We start from the raw sequence: 22,964 nt of genomic DNA, 5'->3' as shown, positions 1-22,964 counted from the left end.
TTTAACATTAAATCCTGATATTTCACATTATGCTTTTTATGACAATGAGATACAGTCATGTGGCACATAACGATGATGTTCCAATTGACTGCAGGCCGCATCTACGACTGTGGTCTGATAAGATTATAACGGAGATTTACTGTACCTTTTCCATGTTTAGCTATGTTTAGATACACAAATACTTACCACTGTAAGTACAGTATATACTGTAAATACTTACAACTGTATACAGTATTCGGTACAGTAACATGCTATACAGGTTTGTAGCCCAGGAGCAATAGGTTACACCATAGAGCCTAGGTGAGCAGTAGGCTGTACCACCTGGGCTTGTGTGAGGGCCTCTGGGATGTTCCCACAACAGTGAAATTGCCTAACAGTGCATTACAGTGCATTTCTCAGAGCATATCACTGTCATTAAGTGGCGCAGGACTATATGTTAAGTGGCACAGACGTATATCTATCTATCTATCTATCTATCTATCTATCTATCTGTCTGTCTGTCTGTCTGTCTGTCTATCTATCATCTATCTATCTACCTATCTTCTCATTTTTCCTACTGCCTCTAGAGTGAACAAAAGAAGTGAATGTTGTGGATGCTGATGTGTCCCCCTAATTCATACATTGAGGACCTTACCCCCAATACCTACCCCCCAGTGTGACTGTATTTGAAGTTAGGGTGGTAGGGAAGGAAAAATAGTTTTCCCTCTACCTTTCTGAATTCTAGACTGAGACACCTATAATTAAAGACAGAGTAGCAAGAGAAAAACAGAGAAATTTGTTAACATGTATAACTAATGTACCCATGAGAAGTCCAGGGAAAAATGAGTAACTCTCTGAGGTGCCTTAGAATTGAAGCTTGAATACTATCTTTAGCTAAAGACAAAAGAAAGAAAGGTGTGGGGAGGCCAGTTATGGGGAGGCTATTATGAAACTAGGGCAAACAAGGGTGAGGTGTTTTGTGCAGAGTAGGTCAGTGCCTTCTCCTTTGATAAGGTCTAAAGTTATCTCTGGGGATTAACCTTTGTCCTTCCTGGTAAAGAGGGATCCAGGGACATCTTTGTAAATTTACCTCCTGCTTTTAGGCAGATAAGGGAGAGTAGACAGCTTTCCTTGGATCTGCTTTGTCTCAATTGCCTTTAGTCCAAAATGATCCTTATGCCATAATGGCATATTTTGGGATGGAATATTCTGCTATGTTTTAGGGCCTGTAAGGAGGTAATTAAGAAGAAATGAAGTCGTAAGGCTGGGGACCTCATCCAATATGACTAGTGTCCTCGTAAGAAGAGGAAGAAATATCAGGGATGTGTCAGCACAGAGGAAAGGCCACGTGAGGACACAGAGAGGAGAAAGGCATCTGCAAGCCAAGGAGAGAAGCTTCGGGAGAAAGTCAACATGCCGACATCTTGATCATGGACTTTCAGCCTCCAGAGCTGTGAGAACATAAAGTTCTGTTGGTTAATGCCCCAGCCTGTGGTACTTTGTTATGGCAGTCCAAGCAGACTAACACAGGGAGGTAGTAAATCTGGGTGCCTACTATGTGCTTAAAAGAAAAGGGAGGTAAAAATAGACTAGAGGAAAAATAGCCTTGGAATTCCATCCATGATCAAAGAGTACCAAGTGCGAGGAGCTTGAGCCAATAGGAGACATGTGTGCTAACGCATAACAAATGCATGTTTGTGGAATCCATGTACAAGTGAAAAAGAAAGGGTTGGAAGGTACCCTGTGAGTGGTTACTCTCAAGGTGTCACATATGTCTTCGTTAAAGCACGGTTTGGGAAATTCCCAACACATGATGAAAACCCAGTCTCTTTCCCACTTGTCCATGTGTCCTATGTTTGTGATTCATGACACCCGTCCTTTCAAATGCAAGGTGGCAGGATGTGGGCTCCTTTCCAGGATCCTATAACACAGTCAATATGCTATTTTGTGGAAAAGAATATTTATTGTTTTAACAGCTGTACTTCTACTTTCTTGGACTTAAAAAAAAAAAAAGAAAAAATTACCTGCACCTATGAATGACTTACAGAGACTGGAAAGTGTAGTTCTGAATTTCCCAATTTAAAATATCCTACAGGTTTTACAAAACTGCACCCAAACCACAGCATTTTTTCCATTCTGACTTCTTCCTTATCCCTGTAATGATTGGATTGGGAAAATCAACAGGGGTTTCAGCATCCAGGTCTGGCTGGGGTTTGGGTCAAAACTGTTTATGGCAACACTCAGTGAGCTCCAGCCTTCTTTGAATAGCTGCTTATCTAAGGAGAGCCAGTAGCCGGGAGATTCAGAACTCTGCAAAGTCTCATTTAATTTTATTTAAGGTATTTGTCTTCAAGAAAGATTTACTTTTGAAGGGCTGCTGATGATATTGCAGTGCTAAGCTACCTGGGTTATTTGTTTTTAAGATTGTATATAAGCTACTAACATTATTATGACACAATTACCAGTAAGTAATCATCCAATTGCCATAAACATGTCCCTCTCAAAATATTGCAAATTAATATTCATGCTTTTCTCGCATCCACCATTCTGAGCTAATGTGTGCCTACATAGTTCATCAAAATGTACATTTTTTTTCCCGTGAAAGGAAGAATTATAGTTCAGTTCTTCATCTTGAGGTATGGGAAGATATCTCTGTAGCATTAGTTGCTTTGAAAGACAATTTCCTTGTAACTTATGCAGCCACTGCAATGAACTATGAGCTTCCAGTGAAGCATGTGGCCTCTCTTAGAGGTATATTGTTCAAAAAACCATTCTAGTCATTCAATCCTGGCAACTGAGAAAATCATACCAGCTACATGATCGTATGTAATTGTCACATGTAATGAGACTTGTACATGTAATTCTAAGTGCTATTAACGTGAGATCCTGGAATCTCACTGTGAATAAATAAGTGCAGCTTCCTCCCTCTAAACCTCATAAATCTACCTAAAGAAAAGAAGCTCCCAAACACACTATGATTTACAAATATAAAATTCACAAAGGTGATTGGAAAGGGAATCTGTACCAAAAAGGTAATTCTGGGATAAGTTATATTTTAAAATTGAATGTAAGTGAACTTAATTTCAATGTATGTAAAGCATCTGATGATAACCATTTTCTGTTTATCTGGTAGGTCATATTAAAGGTGATAAAAATATCTTACACTAGCCAAGCCTGAGTCCACTCTGATTAGGGAAGTGATTTTTAAATCCCTCAGATAGACTTTTGTGTATCAAATGCATATCGATAAATGTTTATACACAGTGGTGTGCTGGTAAATGTTTCACAACTGCTTCTCCCAAAACAAACGGAAAAAAAAGGCCTGATTTATAGCTTTTCTTAATGTCGTCAGTGGTGTAAGTACTCTCATAATGGCTGATTTCAAGCTATCAGCCTGACATCACAGAAGAAAGCGTGGGGAAGGAGTGCGCACAATCGGCCCTCAAGAGCCAAAATTAGGTGTGTCTGGCAAACCACCGGTTGGACTAAGAAATTCCAATAGTGGAGAGAATGGTGGGTCACATGACTATGAAATTAGCAAGTCTGAAATAAAATGTAACATGTGCTGTTTCATATTGAGGGCCAATAGGCTAATGGAGACAGTTGGAAAGGAATGCTGGCTGGAACACTCCTGAAGGAGTGTGTGCATGCTGACCTGTCCCCTTTGGAGGCATCACGACTTTGTGGGAAGGACATGGGATCTAGAATCAGACAGGCCTGGTTTTGAATCTGGCATCTGCCGCTTCATAGCGGAGAGCCTGTGGATAAGACACTCACTCCCTCTCAGCCTCAGTCTCTTCGATGTCAATGGGGATGCTAAAAGTCACCATGGAAGGTGATCCTCAGGGTTAGTTAGAAAGCATATAGCTTCTAAAAAGCACTTGCTCATGTTTGATATTACTATTATCTGGATCTGCTGTTTTCTTTGTTTGGGTTACATTATATCTTGCGTTCTTTTTCTATAACTAAGTCTCTGAAAAATTATACTATACAAATTCAATTAGATAAAAAATGTAAATTCCCAAGGTATTTAAAAAGCATTTTTAAAATATTTATTTAATGGATGGATTTATACACACCTGCAATTCATATTCTCTCTTGTTTTTCCTCCAAGTTAAAAGGCGGTGAGAGGCAACTTTTACTCTTTTTTCAAAAAAGAAATATTTTTCATGTCCAATAAGTTACCAAGTACTGATGATTTTTATTTCTTAAATATTTAAGAAAAAAATTAAATCTCTTTATCTACGAGGTCTGACAATTAAGTTTGAGAACTCATCCTAGAAAAAGTGCTACAAACCTCATTGCTGAATATCACTATGGTCACCTTCGAAGTACTCCCCTTGGGAAGCTATGCACCAATGCCAGCACCTAGTCCACCCTTCAAAGCAATTTTAGAACTTTTTTCTGGAATGGCCATCAGAGCTGTAGTCATATTATCCTTGATGTCCTGAATGTCATCAAAATATCTTCCTTTCAATATTTCCTTTATCTTTGGGTAAAGAAAGAAGTCCTTGGGGGCCAGCCAGATCAGGTGAGTAGGGAGGGTGTTCCAATACAGTTATTTGTTTACTGGCTGAAAACTCCCTCACAGACAGTGCCGTGTGAGCTGGTGCATTGTTGTGATGCAAAAGCCATGAATTGTTGGCGAAAAGTTCAGGTCGTTTACTTTTTCATGCAGGCTTTTCAGCGCTTCCAAATAGTATACTTGGTTAACTTTTTTTTTTCAATTGGTACAAATTCATAATGAATAATCCCTCTTATATGAAAAAAGGTTAGCAACATTATTGCAACAAGTTCGCAAACTTAATTGTCAAACATCGTATGTTCTTTGAGGTAAGTCTGTCATTATCTCCTAATTAGTTCTCTGCTTCCTATCTTGAGTACCTCAAAACCATCTCTAACAAGGCTCTTTGTCTCCAACCCAGTAACTGAAACTTTTTAAGAACAAAGATTTTCTTTTATTTATTTTTGTCTCAAAGTCCAATATAGCTACTGCACAAAATAGATGCTTAACAAATGTTTATCCGATTCCATAACAAATGAACCAACTTTTGGGAAAGTAATTGAGTTAGTTTTCCATGTTGGAAATTACTTTCTGAAGTAATATCATCTATGTTTCCTTATGTGTCCCCTTATATACCGTCAACTTTGGTGACTTCAAAATCCATATCATAGACCTTTCTACACCATAGGCCTTGTGTTTCAGGGTTACGTACTTCTTGACATTTCCTGGTGCTGCTCTAGAGTGGGAAACAGAGTGTGGTGTGATCACCTCTGCTCCTCAGGTCCAATCCATTCCTGTCCTATCTGTACCTTTTCCTCTATTCACCTGGGGATGCTGTTTCTCTCCCACGGTCTCTCTTCCACTCAGGTGAGCCTCTTTCCAACCAGAAGTTACTGAGAGTAATTAAGGTTAAGTTTCCTGAATTAGTGCACACTGGCTAAGCTTTACAGGGTCAAGGTGGAATACACCGAGACTTTATATGACCTCTGTGATCAGGAGTGGATTTTCATGGCTCTGGACGAAAGCTAGAATGCAAATACAGAATTCAAATTAGGTGCTTTCATGAATCATCCCTAGATGATACCTTTCAACATGTCTAAATAATGCTGTAAAGAAGGTGAAAATTCCAGCAGAAGTGCAGTAAGAAATTATTATAAGTGAAAGATTGACAGCACGCTTAACAGTGTCTCACTTCTCCCCAAATCTGAACATCCAGAATTGTTACAATTGGAATTTTTTTCCAGTTGATTTTACACACAACACACACACGTACACACACATACACACCCCCCTTCACACACATTTTTCCCATCATTAAAAATATTCCTTTAGTACAAGCATTTGGCCACTTTCATAACTCATGCTCCATAGATTCTTATAACAAACTCATGGACTTGAACTTTAGGGTTATACACCCATGGTTTGATTTTGGGCTCTGGCATTTATAGGTGTGTCATGTTTTGAGTATTCACTTAAATTTTCCGAGGCTCAGCTTCCTCATCTAATACCTACCTCAGTGGTAGGTGTGAGGTCTTGGTGAGATAACATACGAATTCCCTTCATCACAGGCTCTTGTATCCAATTGATGCCTCCCAAATATTAACATCTTCCGTCTTCTTAGTGAGATGAGAGCACTCCATTTTCATTGCCTGAGTCTTGTCTTTATTTCATTTTCTCCATTCTTTCCTTCCTGTCATTCTATAGCCCTTACATGTTTCATAACTGCTAGACTGCACAATTGTGGTGTATTCCTTGTTGCCCAAGTGTATCTATGTCTGTGTGTCTGTGCTTTCATGACTTCTCAGTCAGACATCAGAGATCGTGTTTTATTTATTGTAGTATTTCCCTAAATGATTTGGCAGACAAACTATTTTCTTATACAAAATATATGATAAAATTATACTTGATTGACTTTAAACTCCAAGAGTCAACCAGTAAGTGATGAGTTAACCTTTCAACTCCTGGATGTCTTTAAATAAAAACCACCAATTCTAGATAATTTTCACTTGACAGAAAAAAAAAAAAGGACTACATGAAATATGCACTGGAGTCTCTTCCAATTTCTTTATTCTGTTTCTAAGAATTTTACTATGAAAACCCAGAAAATATTCTGTTTTCATTTGGCTATTTGTTTGGCATCTCTGCCAGGCATCATTCACGTAAGGCCAATCGCATGCCCCTAATATTCTCTGGGGCCCTTTCTCCCCTGTTTATGCTTATTGTGTTTAGAAACAAATTACTGCCATAAAGGAAGCCACTAAGATGGTACACAATAACATGAGGCTATAATGCATTTGGATTTAATCAGAGCTATTTGCTAATAAAGGACAGCATAGTCATCAGGAGCTATGGAGAAAGATACAGCCACTTTCCCATTCTTCAACTTGACGTTTTCTTGACCAGACCTGACATTGCAGGATCTCAGATGCAATATATTGGAGGAAGGATTTGGCCCCCTCAGCTGAAATGGGCAGAAGAAGGGAGCCAGCATCTGAAATATCTGCCTCTAATTATTCAAGGTACAACAGGAACAGAGCTTTCTGTATGCAAGCCAAATGAAATTATTAAGGCTAACCTTCTCACTCAGTGCTTAATAGGTAATCAATTTTCACTACGGACAGTGCAGGGTAAAAATCAAGGAGAGAATGGTAATGCTGCTCTCTTACATTTGTGAAAGGCTTTGGAGTGTGGAAAATGAGTTTATCTGTATCATTTCATTTAGTTTTCACAGAGATATAAATTTGGCCAAGGCACTCACGCATACATGCATACATTCTGTAAGACTTAGTTAACAAACATTTTTGGGGCCATCAATTCTAGGCCAGGCTGTGTGGTAAGCACTGGGGGGCAGAGTGGTGAAAAAGGCAGAAAAGGTTTTGCTGCCCTATTTTTGGCAATGAGGAAATAGATGCAGTAAGAGGTCATGTGAGTTATCCAAGGTCACATGAGGACATGCCATACTTGGAACCCAGGGCAGTGGTCTGAACTTCAGTCCCTAAACATTGGCACATGGGACATGGAGCTTGCTTTGCTTGCTACCACTCTGACATCGAGCTCCCGTCTCATTGGGCTCATGAGACACTTAACGCTGTTCACTCCCCGCTGGTTCATGGGAAAGATCTGGGGTCTTAGATTGTTCCATGGCACTGAGGAGGGACCTCTGTTCATTTGTCATCTTTGTACAGAAGTTACTGTGCTGTGACGCCACTAGTGCTCTTGTGTGCTTCGAGACATTATGAAGGCAGTGTTGTTTGGGCCCTACAGCCTTCCTCCTGTCGCGCCAGCAAACAATGTGTAAATCCCACCATCTTCTAGCCCTCTTTCTCATCGCTCCTCTCAACATCCTGTTCTCAGGGAAAGCTTCATCTTTTTATATTTCTTCATTTTTTTCTTTTTTAACATTTATTTTATTTGTCTCAGGTGTACAAAACAATGTAATAGTCAGACATTTATCATTTATATCCCTCACACAGTGATAACCCCCCTGCCCCCATCTACTATCCCTCTGACATCGCACACAGCCTTTACATCTCCACTGTCTCTATTCCTAATGCTGTTATACTTCCACTTATCCTCCCCTCTTAGGCTTGAGGATTTGGACACAAAAGCCAGGATGTCCATTGTATGCTTCACCTCATTCTTCTGCTGAGGCCAAGAACAGAGCCAAACACCTCTCCAAAAGGGAGAAACAGAAAGGGACCAATAAAGGGGACATAGTCTCAGGCTTTATATCAATGTAGTATAATGACATACGATAGAAGGACTGGGCCAGGTCAGTACCCTGTGGAACCAACCAGCCTTGGATTAGATTATCTGCCTGTGATGAGGGCTGCAAATGCAGACAAATTTGGAAAGTAGCCTGGAAAACCACTGGCCCTCTCCATGTAGTGTCAAATAGAAATTGTCTAAAACTCCAAGCTCAGCTGTCTCAGATAACCCAAGACTAGGAAAATGTTAGCATTAGAGAAAGAATTCAAAGCGGTTAATGGGATGGAAGCCCTGCCTTCTGGTTTGAAATTGAAATAATAAAACGTGCATAGGTTTTTCCAAGCAATTATTAACTGGGAAAGATGAATAGTGCCAGGGATTCAGAGCAGACAAACGAAATGAAATAAGCAAAGGAAAACTTCATATGGGGAAAAATAGCTTGAAACCGTTCTCACGAGTCAATACGTTTAGGCTTTGGAATGGTTTCTTTTTAGGGGGAAGGAAGGTCAGTTGTACAAAAGTTTGGTTTAGAGAACAACTTAACATGGTATGACATGCCCATCCCCAGATTTCATATCCTGAAGGAGCATTTTGGAACACATTAATAATAATATCCTGATTGTAATAGCTCTCATTCCTTTCACTACTTTGGGTCACCTGAGCCGATTACCCCCTCCCCCCATTTGTTTCCCCCTACCAACAACAAGAAAGTGAAGCTTTCATTTCTATTGAGTTAAGTTGCAAACCGCCTGGAGAAGTCAACACTTCCCAGCGGCAGAGTCTAAATCTGCCTTCTAGTGAGTCACTCACAACAGTTGTAACTCGGACAATCCTGCATGGGCCAACTGGACAGGATGGAATGGGCTGGGGTAGGTGCTGTGGGGCTGAGTGAGGCATCTGTTTCTATTACATCCAAAGAGATAGTGCCGTCAGTTCAAGCCTCTCCCCCAGGGTATCTTCTTCGTTCATTAGAGAAAGGGGGCTGGTGCATAGTCCTGGCTTTTACTCCCTGTTCCTCACTCCAAACATCAGAAGATGGCAGCAGAGATCGCTCTCTTCCCACTGCCGCAGCTCCTTCTGTCATATCTGCCCAGTAGGACACAAATGTTCACCAGTGAATGCAGAGCAAAGTCCTTTGCAAAAACATATTGATTTCATTCGAGGAAGATAAATTCATAAACTGTACAACTGTATTCATCAGTTCATTTTGGGGGAATGTGATATAGGAGTTGAGCAAAACTAAAATTCCCAGTAGCAGGCATCATGTGTTATCTCTTCCATATGTGCAGGCTGCAATGTTCACAAAAGGGTGAGTTGCTACTGAATCTGACAGCTGCCTTTCCAAGTATCCTTGCTTAACCCATAACCGCTGTGTGGAGCCTCAGGGCTCCTACCGTGGCTTTTTTTCATGTGTAGTCCAAACCTCTAACTGGTCTGAAATGCCTGTAAGAGTTCTGCCCACATTTCTCAGTTCATTATTTTCATTTTGGCCCTCAGCCTTGCCTCATATCCTGGGCCTGGTTCTGAATCTAAAGAAACCTATTCTTGCCAGATTCTACCTAAAGATGTAAAGGTGAGTGAGTGAGTGTGTGTGTGTGTGTGTGTGTGTGTGTGTGTGTGTCTGTGTGTGTGTTTTGGGACTATGGAGTGGTGATCTTCTATTCTTTCTAATCCCTGGAAAAACAGAATTCACCCTGAATATTTTCTTTGTTTCTTATCTCCTCCACACTTCCATTTCATACCTATTGTCCTAAAAGGTGTTCAAATTACGCAGAGCTGCTAACCATTAGTTTATGATAATGCCCTTAAGACAAGTTAATAGGACAATGTAAATATTATTACAGGACAAATTATTATTATAGGACAAATAATAAAAATAAAATATTATTTTTTAAACTGGTCTTCATTCAATTGCAACAGAATACCTGATTAAAGTGATTTAAAATGGGGGATTATTATATGATTTCTAAAGAAAGGAGGCATCTGTACATATAGTTAATTCAGCAGCTCAGTGATGTCTTGGCTTTGGCCAGCTTTCTTTTTACCCTCTTGTCTTTCCTGTCATGGCTACAAGCCATAGTTCCATAACTCACTACTTTACAGTGTAATATCCAAAGAGATAGATAAAAGAGGTATTTTCTCCCGTGTCTTTCTAATTATAAGAGAAGAGAATTTCTTCCAGAAATCCTAGACTTTCAGCCAGGTCCCATTTGCCAGAACTAGGTCATGTGACCACCCCTCAATCAATCACTAGCATATAAGAATAGGTTCACCAATTATGGGACCCAATCCCAGGGTTCACCATTCCTACCCTGGGATTGGGTCTATATTCCTTGAACATACTGCTGTGAATATCTACTGGGTTTTGTTTGGCAAGAAAGAAGTGAGAAATGGCTGTTGGATAGGCAAATGGCATGACATGTTAGCACCACTCAAAAGTTCATGGCCTCAGCATTAGAGCCGTATTCAAGAATATCCCCTAAATAATAGTATGAAAGGGAACTCCTCCCAGTGGGCAGGACTTTGAGCCACACACTGGCCATTCACTTTGCCTGGAAGGACAGGTGGTCAGCAATATCGCACTACAATGATTCCTGGGCAGTGGCTGATGGTTTGGCTATGGTCAAGGACTTGGAACCAACAAGGTTGGAACACTGGTGACAAGGAGATCTGGGGGAAGAGCTATGTGGACGGACCTCCCAGAATGAGCACCGGGTATGAGTGTATTTGTGCCCATGTGAGTGCTAATCAAAGAACAGCTATTGAAGAAAGGGTTTTCAACAGTCAGGAGGCAACACAACACAGTGCCTGACTGCCAACAACCTAGACAAAACCCGAACTCCTGATATGGCTTCATTTCTTGGAAGATTGTCATGAAAGGGACAGAATTTTGTCCTTTCTAGAATGCTTCTGCTGGCGCTTCCATGTGTATATTTTTGAAATGCCTCATTTACCAGGTTGATGTTCCACATAGCATCTCTTCTGACAGGGAACTCACTTTAGAATGAAAATAGTAAAACAATGGATTTACACCCGTGGAGGTCATTGGTCTTATACATACTTCATTACTCCAAAGAAGTTGACCTAATATAGAAATGGAATGGCCAGCTGAACACTGGTTGTAACACTGGTGGATGAAAGCACATTGCAAGACAGGTGATATCCTCCACGATACAGAATATGCTTTGAACCAGTATGTAATATATAACATAGACTGCCCTTTCTTTCATAGGCAGAATACATGGATCTGGGAGCCAAAGGGAAGATGTGGTCGTGGCTTCTATCGCTGTTTCCCCTAATGGGTCAATGACAAAGTTTTGCTTCTGTTTTTGTAATGTGGGCCCTGCTGCTTTGATGGTCTTGGTTACCAATAAAGGGTCTCTTTTTCTAGATACTTAACAAGAGTTCCATTGAACTGGAAACTGAGACTGCTACCTGGACTTTGGGGCTACTTATGGTACTGAACCAATAGGCAAAGAAGGGATTACTACCCTGCACTTGATGAGATGATGGTTCTAATTACCAAGTGCAATTAGGGTTGCTACTGTAAAATAGAACACCAAGAGTGAATTGTAATGTAAGCTATGAACTTTGGATGATTGTGATGTGCCAATTTAGGTTCATCAGTTGTAATAAAACACTATTCTGGTGGCAATGTTGATAATAGGGGAAGCTATACATGTGTCGGGGTGGGCGGTATGTAGGAAATCTTTGTACCTTCCTCTCAATGTTGCTGTGAACCTAAAAGTGCTCTCAAAAATAAAGTCTTAAAAACAGTTAATGGAAAACTATAATAATCTAATGTGGGCACAGATCCTTCATTAGTCGAGGCTTGAGTCACTTTGACAGGTAAAGCACCATAACTAGCTAAGGTGCTGAGTGAGAGCAAAGGGAATATGAAGTGGACAGTGAAAGAAGTAAGTTACAAAAACCAAGGCCATGTGACTAACTGCAAAAACAAGGACTGTGGTAGTTATATATATTTTCTTAGTTGTTTGATACTTACTTGCTTTGATATTACTTGTATTTATTATAATTATTATTTTCTCCCTTTTCCCATTGCCCTAATATCAAATATAAAGTGTCTTAATTGTAATCAATCCATATTTGGTATAAGATATCAAAAAGGGATTGCGACCTAATAGAAAAGGAATAAACAATCCTAGAGATGGAGAAATTGACATATAGGATGTGTGTCTCCCTTTTAGGGGACAGGGTGAGCTCATCTTCAGTTTTACGAGGAATAGTTGCAATGTGTTGAAGCATGATGTTGTTTTTGTCTTTATTCAGAAGTTAAATATGGGTAAAAGTGGTGCATGGGATTGCTGAGACAAAAACTGGGGAGTGGAATGTGCTTGATTATTTCTTGTCTTTGAGATGATAATTTCATTCCCTTGGACATATGCCCAGAAGTAGGATAGTGGATGGTTATACTAGTTTATTTTTAATTTTTTGAGGAGCTTCCATATTGTTTTCCATCATGACTATACTAATTTATATTCCTATCAACAGGTGCACAAGGATTCCCATTTCTCCACATCCTCACCAGCATTTGTTATCTCTTGTCTTGATAATAAGCATTCTAACAGGTGTATGTTCATCACTTATTGTAGTTTTGGTTTTTATTTCCTTGATGATTAGTGATGATGAGCACCTTTTCATATACCTGCTGGCCATTTATAAATTCTCTTTGGAAAAATGTCTATTTAGGTTCTTTGTCCATTTAAAAATCAGATTATTTGCTTTACGATTGATGTGTTCCTTATACGTTTTGGATGTTAACTCCTCATCAGATATGATTTGCAAATATTTTCTACATTCCATATGTTGCCTTTTAATTTTTTTGATGGTTTCCTTTGCTGTGCATATGCTTCTTAATTTAATATAATCTCACTTGTTTATTTTTGCTGCTTGTGCTTTTGGTGTCCTATCCAAAAAAATCATTGCCAAGACCAATGTAAAGGACATTTTTCCATGTTTGTTTTTTTCTAGGAGTTTTACAATTTCAGGTCTTACATTTAAGTCTTTAATCCATTTTTAGTTCATTTTTGTGAGTGGTGTAACATAGGAGTCCAATTTTATTCTCCTGCATGTGAATATCTAGTTTTTTCCAACACCTTTTATTGAAGAGACTATCCTGTTCCCTAAGTCTGTTGCCACCTGCTGGCTGCCCATAAGCCTCAGCCATTGGGAGGGCCTCCTTTGGAGCACAGGTCAGGCTGGTTGACCCAGTACTGAGTGTCCCTGGTGATGCAGCAACTAGCTGGGCAGGGCAGAGTCCCAGGGAGTCATGAATCATGGCTGGTGGATTTTACAAAGTTAATGCACATTCAGTTCTTGCACCAGTGCCAGGCCTGTGACTTCACAAAATGCCTTGACAACACCACAGCCAGTCACCACTCGCCTTGGCCTACAGATTCCTTAGAGCCACCCAGGAGAGTGCGTGAAAGTTGTGGCTGACTGCCCGGCACTGCAAGTTCCCCAGACTGCTGTGGGCAATCCACTGCTGTGAAAGGGCTTCCGCAGCTTGTGGGGTGGGGCCAGCCTCCCAGTTGCCGAGGGTGCCCCAGGTGATGCAGTGCTAGCTGGGTGGAGCAGCAACCCAGGCGTCACCAAGGTGGTGTGCACGCGCGGATTTTACCACACCAACGTGGTCTCAGATTTTGTTCTTTGGGGGAGGGTTCAACTTAGAAAAGATGGTGTCCTCCTGTAGGCTGCATGTGAGGCAGACTCTACACAGGGACAATGGTGGCTGTCCCTCCAGTCCTTGCCCCACAGTCACACAATGCAGTTTTCCCCCATATGTCTCTGGCACCTCTGGCTGCCTCTTACTGAAGCCCAGGTGAGTGTTTGCAAGTGAGGAAGACTAAGTGTTGGCCCTTTAAGGGGACATCTAGGTTTCCAGCCACCTTCCTTCTCACTGGATGGACGAACAGAATCCTGCTGCTTTTTACTGCCAAATATTGTGGAGACTCCACTTCCTGGCAGAGGACCCCTGGGCTGGGGAGTCTAGTGTGGGGCTGGGACCCCTCCCTCCACCCTAAGGTGTCCCTCTTGGTGTTCAACCACTACCTGTGGGTTTGGGGTCAGACCGTTTGGTGTCTTCCCTCTTCCTACCAGTCTCGATGTGGCTTCTTCTTTATATCCTTAGTTGTAGGGGTTCTGCTCAGCTAGTCTTCAGATGATTCTTGAAGTTGATTATTCTATAATTTAGTTGTAATTTTGATGTGATCCTGGCAGGCAGCAGGCATAGCATTTACCTAATCTGCCATCTTGGACCTGTCTCCAGGAAATTATCATTTTAAATTATAAAATAATATGTTGTTATGGTGAAAAAAAAAGAACAATGTAGAAGTACAGAAAATAAAGTTGATCTTTACCAACTCCTTTCTTCAAATCACTTTTTGGTTTTAGCCACTGTTAAAATTTAATAGTTCTTGTTTGTGGCCTTCTTGAAGTTTTATATAGACACAATTCTCTTTACCTTTTTTTTTAAATATAAAGATGCGGTTATACTGTATATATTGTTCTAAAGTTTGCTTATTTTATTTTAATTTATTAATTTCAGGTGTACAAGACAAGGTAATACTTAGACGTTCATCATTTATATCCCTCACACTGTGAACCCCCCTCCCCCCATCCATTATCCCTCAGACCTCACACCCAGCCAGCACATTATATATATAAAATTATAGTTGGCATTCATTAATGTTTAGCTTCTGGTGTACAATGCCATGATCAGGCATCCACAGTATCCCTGAGGTGGTCTCCCAAATAGGACGCATGTCCATCGGATACCCAACAAAATCTTTACAACATTATTGAATACGTTCCCCAAATTAATTTTCAAAAACTCTGAGGCCATCTTGTGGTTACCAGCTGCTTCCTAATCCCTTCACCTTTCCCCTTATCCCCAACTCCCCCCACCCCCCGCCCATCTAACAACTCTCGGTTTTTTCTTTGTGTCCCCAAAACTGTTTCTGATTAGTTCATTCACATATTCTTTTCTTTAGATTAAAGTTTGCTTTTTCGATGCAAAAATATTTTATTTTTAGTTATCCTTCTAAGTAAGCATCTACACATGGAGCTGCCTCATTGTTTTTTAGTTGAGCATTCCATTAAATGGCTGGGCCATCATTTATTTAATGATATTTACCACTGGTAGGTATTCAAGTTACTTCCAATTTTCCCTTCTTATAAGTAATGCTATAAGTGAATATTTTTGTGGGTATATCCTTGCATATCTGCATGAGTATTTTAGCAAGAGAGATACTTAGAAGTGTACTTGCTGGGTCAAGGGACTTGTTATACATTTTGCCAAACTGCCTGAAGGAAATTTCAATTTAGTTTGCAAAGATGATTGGAATCTTACAAATAGCTCTGAAATCACACATCAGTACACATTCCTACTAAAACCCATGAAGAGACTTTTGAATTTGACACCTACCAAATTCAATAACCAATATCAGATCACCTCTTCAACTGCGAGTCTATTTGGAAAGAGATTAAATTTGGGGGGGCTACATTTGCAAAAAGATGCTTATATTTTCACTGGAGGCTGAAGAGGCCCCAGGAGGATTAAGAGTGAGCTTGGCTCCGACCTAAACTCACCAGCATTAGCTCAGTGCTTCTGCATGAGGACCATATTCTGTCATTTTCCAAACTGTAGTTGTATTAGAATATATTTCCGTCCAGTTTCTTGTTTTCAGGCTCACTATTTGCCATTCTTGAGACCGCTACTTTGCAAAGAAGCGTTGAACTTCTCTGCTGGTGAACGTGGAAGTGATCTGAATGCATAAGCACCAAAGCTTATTAGTAACAAGTGGGCAGAGTTCAGTTCAGAAGCTCCTGTTGAACCCCATCTGAACTAGCCAGATCCCTTGGGGATGGAAAATATGAGTCAGGAATCTCATTAGCAGGTTTTTTTTTTTTTTCATTTGGTATTTACTAGCTCGTGGTAGAATCTGGCCATTCCCAAAGAACCAGGGCATAATATCCAGATTTGAAATTAAGAGGAGTTTTAATAGGAATTAATGGGAACTGGCAATTACTGAATGCTTACTCTGGGCCACACAGTTTATACAGATTGTCTAAATTAATTCCACCACAACCCTGGGAGGTAATTGGCCATATTCCCACTTTTCCAAAGGTGAAACTGTTGCAGAGGGTGCATAAGTTCATTTGACCAACCAACATCATCCATCTAATCTTTGGCAAAACAGGGGTTCATTGTCAAGTCTGTCCAGCACCCACAACCTACACATCCTGCAGCTTTCTGCCTTCCTGGGATTATTGTGTGACTCAAAGGGAAGGGATGAACTAGACATAGGAATGATGAAATTGACTAACATTTATGGTTTATGGTTGTCTTGAGCTCTATTGTTTAAGCAAAGGGCTATATTCCCAGAGTAAATTATCTTACTTTTAGAAAGAGATCTTCTACAGTCAGTTTGTTGGCGTCAACAATTCCTGCACTGATATTTATTTAAAGCAGGATTTCTCCAACTTTGCACTATTGGCATTTTGGACTAAATAATTCTTTGTCGTGGGGATGCTGTTCTATGCACTGTAGGATGTTTATGGCGTCTGTGACCTCTGTGCGCTACATGCCAGCAACGTCCTCCCTCCAACCCCCAAGACAGGACACTCGTAAATGTCTCCAGACATTGCTCCCATTTGAAAGTCCCTGATTTATTTTTATTTTATTTTATGTTTTAAATTTATTTATTGGGGTGACAATTGTTAATGAAATTACATAGATTTCAGGTGTACCATTTTGTATTACATCATCTATAAATCCCATTGTGTGTTCACCACCCAGAGTCAATTCTCCTTCCATCACCATATATTTGATTCCCCTTACCCTCATCTCCTATCCCCCAACCCCCTTACCCTCTGGTAACCACTAAACTATTGTCTGTGTCTATGAGTTTTTGTTTCTCATTTGTTTGTCTTGTTCTTTTGTTGTTTTTGGTTTATATACCACATATCAATGAAATCATAGGGTTCTCTGCTTTTTCTGACTTATTTCGCTTAGCATTATACTCTCAAGATCCATCCATGTTGTCACAAATGTTCCTATATCATCTGAAAGTCCCTGATTTAAAATACAGATAAGTTAGGAGAGAGAGAGAAAAAAATCTATAAAGAGTTTCTGTCAGGTTCCTAGTATCCAGTGCATGTGTTTAAACGGATTAGGGAGTAAGGGAGGTTTTTCACCATGAAACGCAGAAAAATAGACTTACATTGACTTGTTGAACATAAACAGGAAAGATGTATGTGCACTTAGCAAAAACATAAAAGTGTTATCCTTATAGGGACCTTGGGTAGGTGTAATAACTTCATTTTTTTCAAGCCTGCATCACAGTATTTCAGAGAAGCAGAAGTAGGTAAACAATTCCAATTTATAATTATTGAGCTGTTTAAAATACTCTGACAAGGTGGCAGCAGACTTAAATTTATATGTGCATTTCCCTCTGCTCCTAAGTATGTAATGTGATCCCTTGGCTGGATCAATGAGTTTTTAACTATTTCATGCCAGGTCTAGTGGAGGCACGGGGAAATGTGAATCTATGTGGTTGGTAGATTTTAGGGAAGCAGCATAGTGGAGTGGAAAGGGCACTGGATCGGGTAGAGACCTGCATTCTGGCTTTCGGCTGTCCTTATCAAGTTGTGAGTCCTAGGGCAAGTCATTGTAACTACTTGGGTCCAATTAAGTAGGAATGAAAAACACCCAAACTGAGCATACTCTCTTCTGCCTAAACTAAGGTATGTTAGATTGACTGCATTCGTGGCCTCAATCCTTTTGCCCCCTTCTAGATCCTTTGTCATGTCATTTTATACCCCTCCACCCCCAGTTCTGGGCTCACCCATGTGGCTTGCTTTGACCAATGACCGATGGGATATTACCCAATTTGATGTAACCAGAGGGTGAAGAGTGCTTGTACGTTTTTTCATACTTTTGTCCTCTGCCACCACTGTGAAAAAGACAAATTCCATGTATCCTAGGAGGAGGCTGAGGCACGTGAAGCCAAATTGCTTCATTGTGCCAGCAGAGGCCACCCTAGAGCTCCCACATATATGAGCGGGCTCCGCCAGGAACTCTGAGCTGAGCACCCCAGGTGTGTGAGCAGTAGACCCTTGCTTGTCCCTGGATTTCGTGGTCAGTTATGGCGCATCATGTGACTAAAGATAAGGAAGACATAAGCTATGTGGGATAATAAACTCAAGAGAAATGGCTCTTTCATTTAGGAAGAGATTCTGATGGGCTTCCTTGGGTGTGGAAGTTGACTATACCTCCACATCAAGGCAGCGTCTACAAGGAGAGGGTGAGAGAGGTGACTCCTGCTGCATTAAAAAAAAAGAAAAAAAGGAATTCTGAGTTTCTGAGGCAAACCCGAGAGAAAGGCAATGGAGGCTAGAGGCTAGAGAAGAGGGAGAAGGAAAGAGATTTGGGGAGAGAGAAAGAAGACAATCAAGATGGATGCTAACCTGGGAAGGACTCAGCCCGGAAGTGTTGGCATGGCCGGGGGCTGAAGAGCAGTCCGGTGAGAGTCCTCTTTCAGTGCTTTGTTCTGTGGAGCGATGTCATCCTCAGATAAGTTAAACCTCAAGGAAAAGTCAGCAGCACATACAGCGTCCCGGCACCATGTCCATCCCAGTCCGCTAGGTCGCCAGATGGACCTTCAAAATAAAATTATCTCAAGTCCCTCACTGCTCACAGTTCTTCCTGACCACACCGTGTACCGTCCACTTCCCCTTTCACTGTGCTTCAGCTACTTGGGCCATTTTTCAGTTCTCAAACCCTTTCCTCCTCAGTGTCTCCTCCCCACATACCCCAAACACCCTACCACCCCTCACCCCTCGCCTACCCACACACTGGGCCCCAGGTGCTTCCTTCTTAGCCTTCAGATGTCACCCTAAATATCTGATGGTTCTTTAACAATCCAGCCCAACAGCGGCTTCTGGTGTTATTAGTAATTATTAGTAAATGCATGATCATTCTTACTGTGTATCCTTGCTTCATGGCTATCTCTGCCCTTCATCTGGGGGCTCCATGAGGACAGAGGCGATGGCTGTTTCTCGTCCTTATGTACTAGGTTCCCAGCACAGTGTCTGGTATCCCATGGGTGACTTGATTTGTATTTAGTGAGTGGGTGAATGTAGGAGCAGTTTTATGGTACTGGTACTAGCAATCATAGAAAAGGGGCCATGGTCCACAATGGGCTTATTGTAAGGAAGAGACAGGACCTCTATAGGAGGAGAGACCCAAACACAACCCATTTGTCTGAGTATGAAATTCAGAGTGAGCATTTCCAGGGAGCCAGCAGAATGAACGGAGGGCATTGGACAGACCTCCCACGGACACAGCTTGTCATCTTTATCCAAATGTTACATGAGTGAGTGACCCCAGAAAGCTGGGAGAATGGGGGATATCCCAGTGGCAGACAGTGATTTCATAAATGTTTGCGTTGGAAAAGTGAGGGTTTTGGGGCTTAGACCAGGTAATTACCAACATCTCTTCCAGCTGTAGGATTCTTTGCCATCACTTCAGCAGAGTGAGGGAAGACAGAGGGGTAATAACAGATGAAGGACAGACATTTATAGATTGAGGGAAAGCAAGTGAAGGTCATAACTGCTGAAATCATTGCACAGGATGGCAAGTGCCCCCTGGGTAGATGGTTATCCCGTGATGATCTTTCCCTCCTCAGGGCTCCCTCTGATGGATTAACTGGCTCCATTATTTGGCTGGCACACAGTGATTCCCTTTGTAAATTAAGAAAAATTCAATGCATGCTAAATGGTGGGAATGCATCTGTAGATTAAATATGTGATATCTAACCATGATGAATTAGCCAGGCTAATGAAAGGTTGACAAACTTCAGCTGTGCGTCACAACGCTCCAAAATGAAATAGAAATCAATGAAGCAGCTAAATGCCCCTTAAATGCCAATCCCCCTTTCCACCTAAACCCCCATCTAATTCTTTCATGGAAATAAATGGAAAGAATCTTCATTATATATTCATTTTCTGAATGCATTTTGCTCATTAGGCTGAAATAAGGGGTAGGTGAGGGTTTATTAGGGAGTGAGCATATCTGATAAGCATTAAATTACTTCTGATGGTTTTATGTATTTAATAGTGTTAGCAAATTAGCTGGGTCTTTGATCTAATGGAGCCGATGTTGATGAGGACTGAGGATTTAACTCTGTGTTAAATAGAACGCTGACCTGGGAAACAAGGCGGGGAACTGAAGAATCTATGCCTGTTCTTCACTCTTGTCCTTGGAAACTTCCCCTGTTCATGGTTCCACTAATTGCCTCCTTGTAGATTATCTTCAGTCCTGTCCCTCTGAATGTCAGTCTCTGGGCTCTGAAAGTCATACTTCCTGAACAGTTGTACCTAACTGCCCGTGTTGTACATAATTGGTCAGACTTCCCCTCCCTTATTATCTGTTCCCTTCCAGATTTCCTGATCTGTCATTTGTCCCACCACCCTCCTCATGACTCAAAATCTTCAAGATTCAAAACCGTATTGTTGTTCAGTTCAACAGACCCTTGGAAATGGTTCTTTCAGCGTTGCTGTTGTTTTTCTCTCAGTTCATCCTTGTGATTCACCATGACATCACTTCTTAATGTTCTCAGTGAGGACAGCATCAGACTCTGGATTAGGCACTGTGGACAAAAAGGGTACCGACAATACAGGGTTCCTGGAAGAAGAAGTTAAAGAGTGCCATGTGTTAGTGTTGGGGGTGGCAGGAGGGCACAAATACAATCACCAATTGTCTTCAGAATTTTCATTATGGCTTTAACATTGTGAATATAGGGGGCACACTCTTACTTTCAGTTAGTACCACTGTCGTTTGCACTATGTCTTGAATATTTTGAATATAGGAGGTGCAATCCCAAGTTTTCCCATTGTCAGGTCAAAGTTACCTCCATCTTTGCCAGGATAGGTTCACAAGTCAGATGCAAGATGTACCCATTAGGATTCTGGCAGGAAAAAGTCCTTAAGAGACTTTCCAATGAAGAGAATATATATAGGGGAGAAGGCAGGGTTTGGGAACCATCAATGGATATCGAGGCATCCAATGGCTAGCAATACTGGGAAATTCTTATCACCCCAGGTTTCCAGGGGCAATCAGAGGAAACTGGGTCTAAGGAAGCCAGCTGCCCACAGAAGCTGCTATCAGAACCTGCCCTAAGCAATAAGGATAGGACAAAGAGTATCCATGGCTAACCTCTCCTGTCTCCTGCCCTCCAATCTCCTGCCTGAACATCCCATTGATCAAACCCATCCAGAAGCCAGTGAGCAAAGAGGCCATGGCATGAAATGCACAGAAGTCAGCTTTCCAGGGCACAGAGCATGCAGATAGGGTAGAGAATGAATCTCAGGGTGGGGCATGGGGAGAAAGGGAATGGAGACTAATCAACATCCAAAGGATACTTTTACCAAAAGTAAATGAGCCACCACAGTCAACAAGGTTAGCCATCATCTCCTGGGAGGGTGTTCCCATTTTTAATTTATAAGTGCAAAAAAGGATTAAAAAGAACTGGTGGGAATAGAGTTGTATGTAATCATGTTAAGTGGAAAGAGGAGTTTCACTTTACTCAATTGACCTTAGGTTCTGGGAATAAATAAAACATAAAAAGAGAGAGAAAGAAAGAGAAGGAGGAGGAGGAGAAGGAGGAGGAGGAGGAAGAGGAGGAGAAGGAGGAGGAGGAGGAGGAGGAGGAGGAGGAGGAGGAGGAGGAGGAGGAGGAGGAGAAGAAGAAGAAGAAGAAGAAGAAGAAGAAGAAGAAGAAGAAGAAGAAGAAGAAGAAGAAGAAGAAGAAGAAGAAGAAGAACTAATATTAATGTCAAACTTACATGGCAGAGATGGCTGGTTGCCAAACTCATGACTGCTCTGCACTCTTCCTTTGAAAATACTAATTTTATTTGGTGAGGCAGTAAGCTCAACTAAAAGAGTTACCAGTCTCTTTTGCTAAAGGGAACTGTGAGCTGTAAGTGGAAGTCATTATGTGAATATCCAAGGGAGCTCTATAAAGGGGCTCCCTCAGCTAGGAGGAGACATCTTTTCACTCCTCGCTCTTTCTTTTCTTCCTACCTGAAATTATGGCTTGTGTCTATCTTGTATCCTTCAGGATGGAATCCATGCCTCAGGATGGTGGAGCTTAATTCTCTCAATTCATGCTCTGTTCTTATCATCTAAGCACAAATTCTAATGGATATACCATGTTTAGGTGAGTCAGATACTCTTACAACCTCTTGGTGGGGCATGGGACTTGGCAAAGTAACCATATAAGGTATTTGATCACCTTGCAAAGAGCAGGTATATATATATATATATATATATATATATATATATATATATATATATACACACACACACACACACACATATATATACACACACACGTATATTTAAGTATACACTTAAATATATACATACATATATACATACATATATATATACATACATACATATAAATATATATACATACATATATATACATATATATATATTTAAGATGGATTACATGCTCTAGGAATAATTTCTTTTTCATCACATCACTTACTGATGGCATGACAAATGCATTTCTGAACTAGAAACTAGATTCTGTTGACAAGCCTAAGCACACTTACAAGAAAAATAGGAAATAACATTGGAAATTAGGACTATACCAAAAACAGAAAGGGGCATACACTGGCTATTCGTAAGCTAATTTCTCAACATGAAATTTGTGTGACATTTTGTGTCTTCGAAGAGTCA

The sequence above is a fragment of the Rhinolophus hipposideros genome (assembly GCF_964194185.1).
Source record: "Rhinolophus hipposideros genome assembly, chromosome: 5".
Classification (NCBI taxonomy): Eukaryota; Metazoa; Chordata; class Mammalia; order Chiroptera; family Rhinolophidae; genus Rhinolophus; species Rhinolophus hipposideros.
This window is presented reverse-complemented; position numbering follows the sequence as displayed.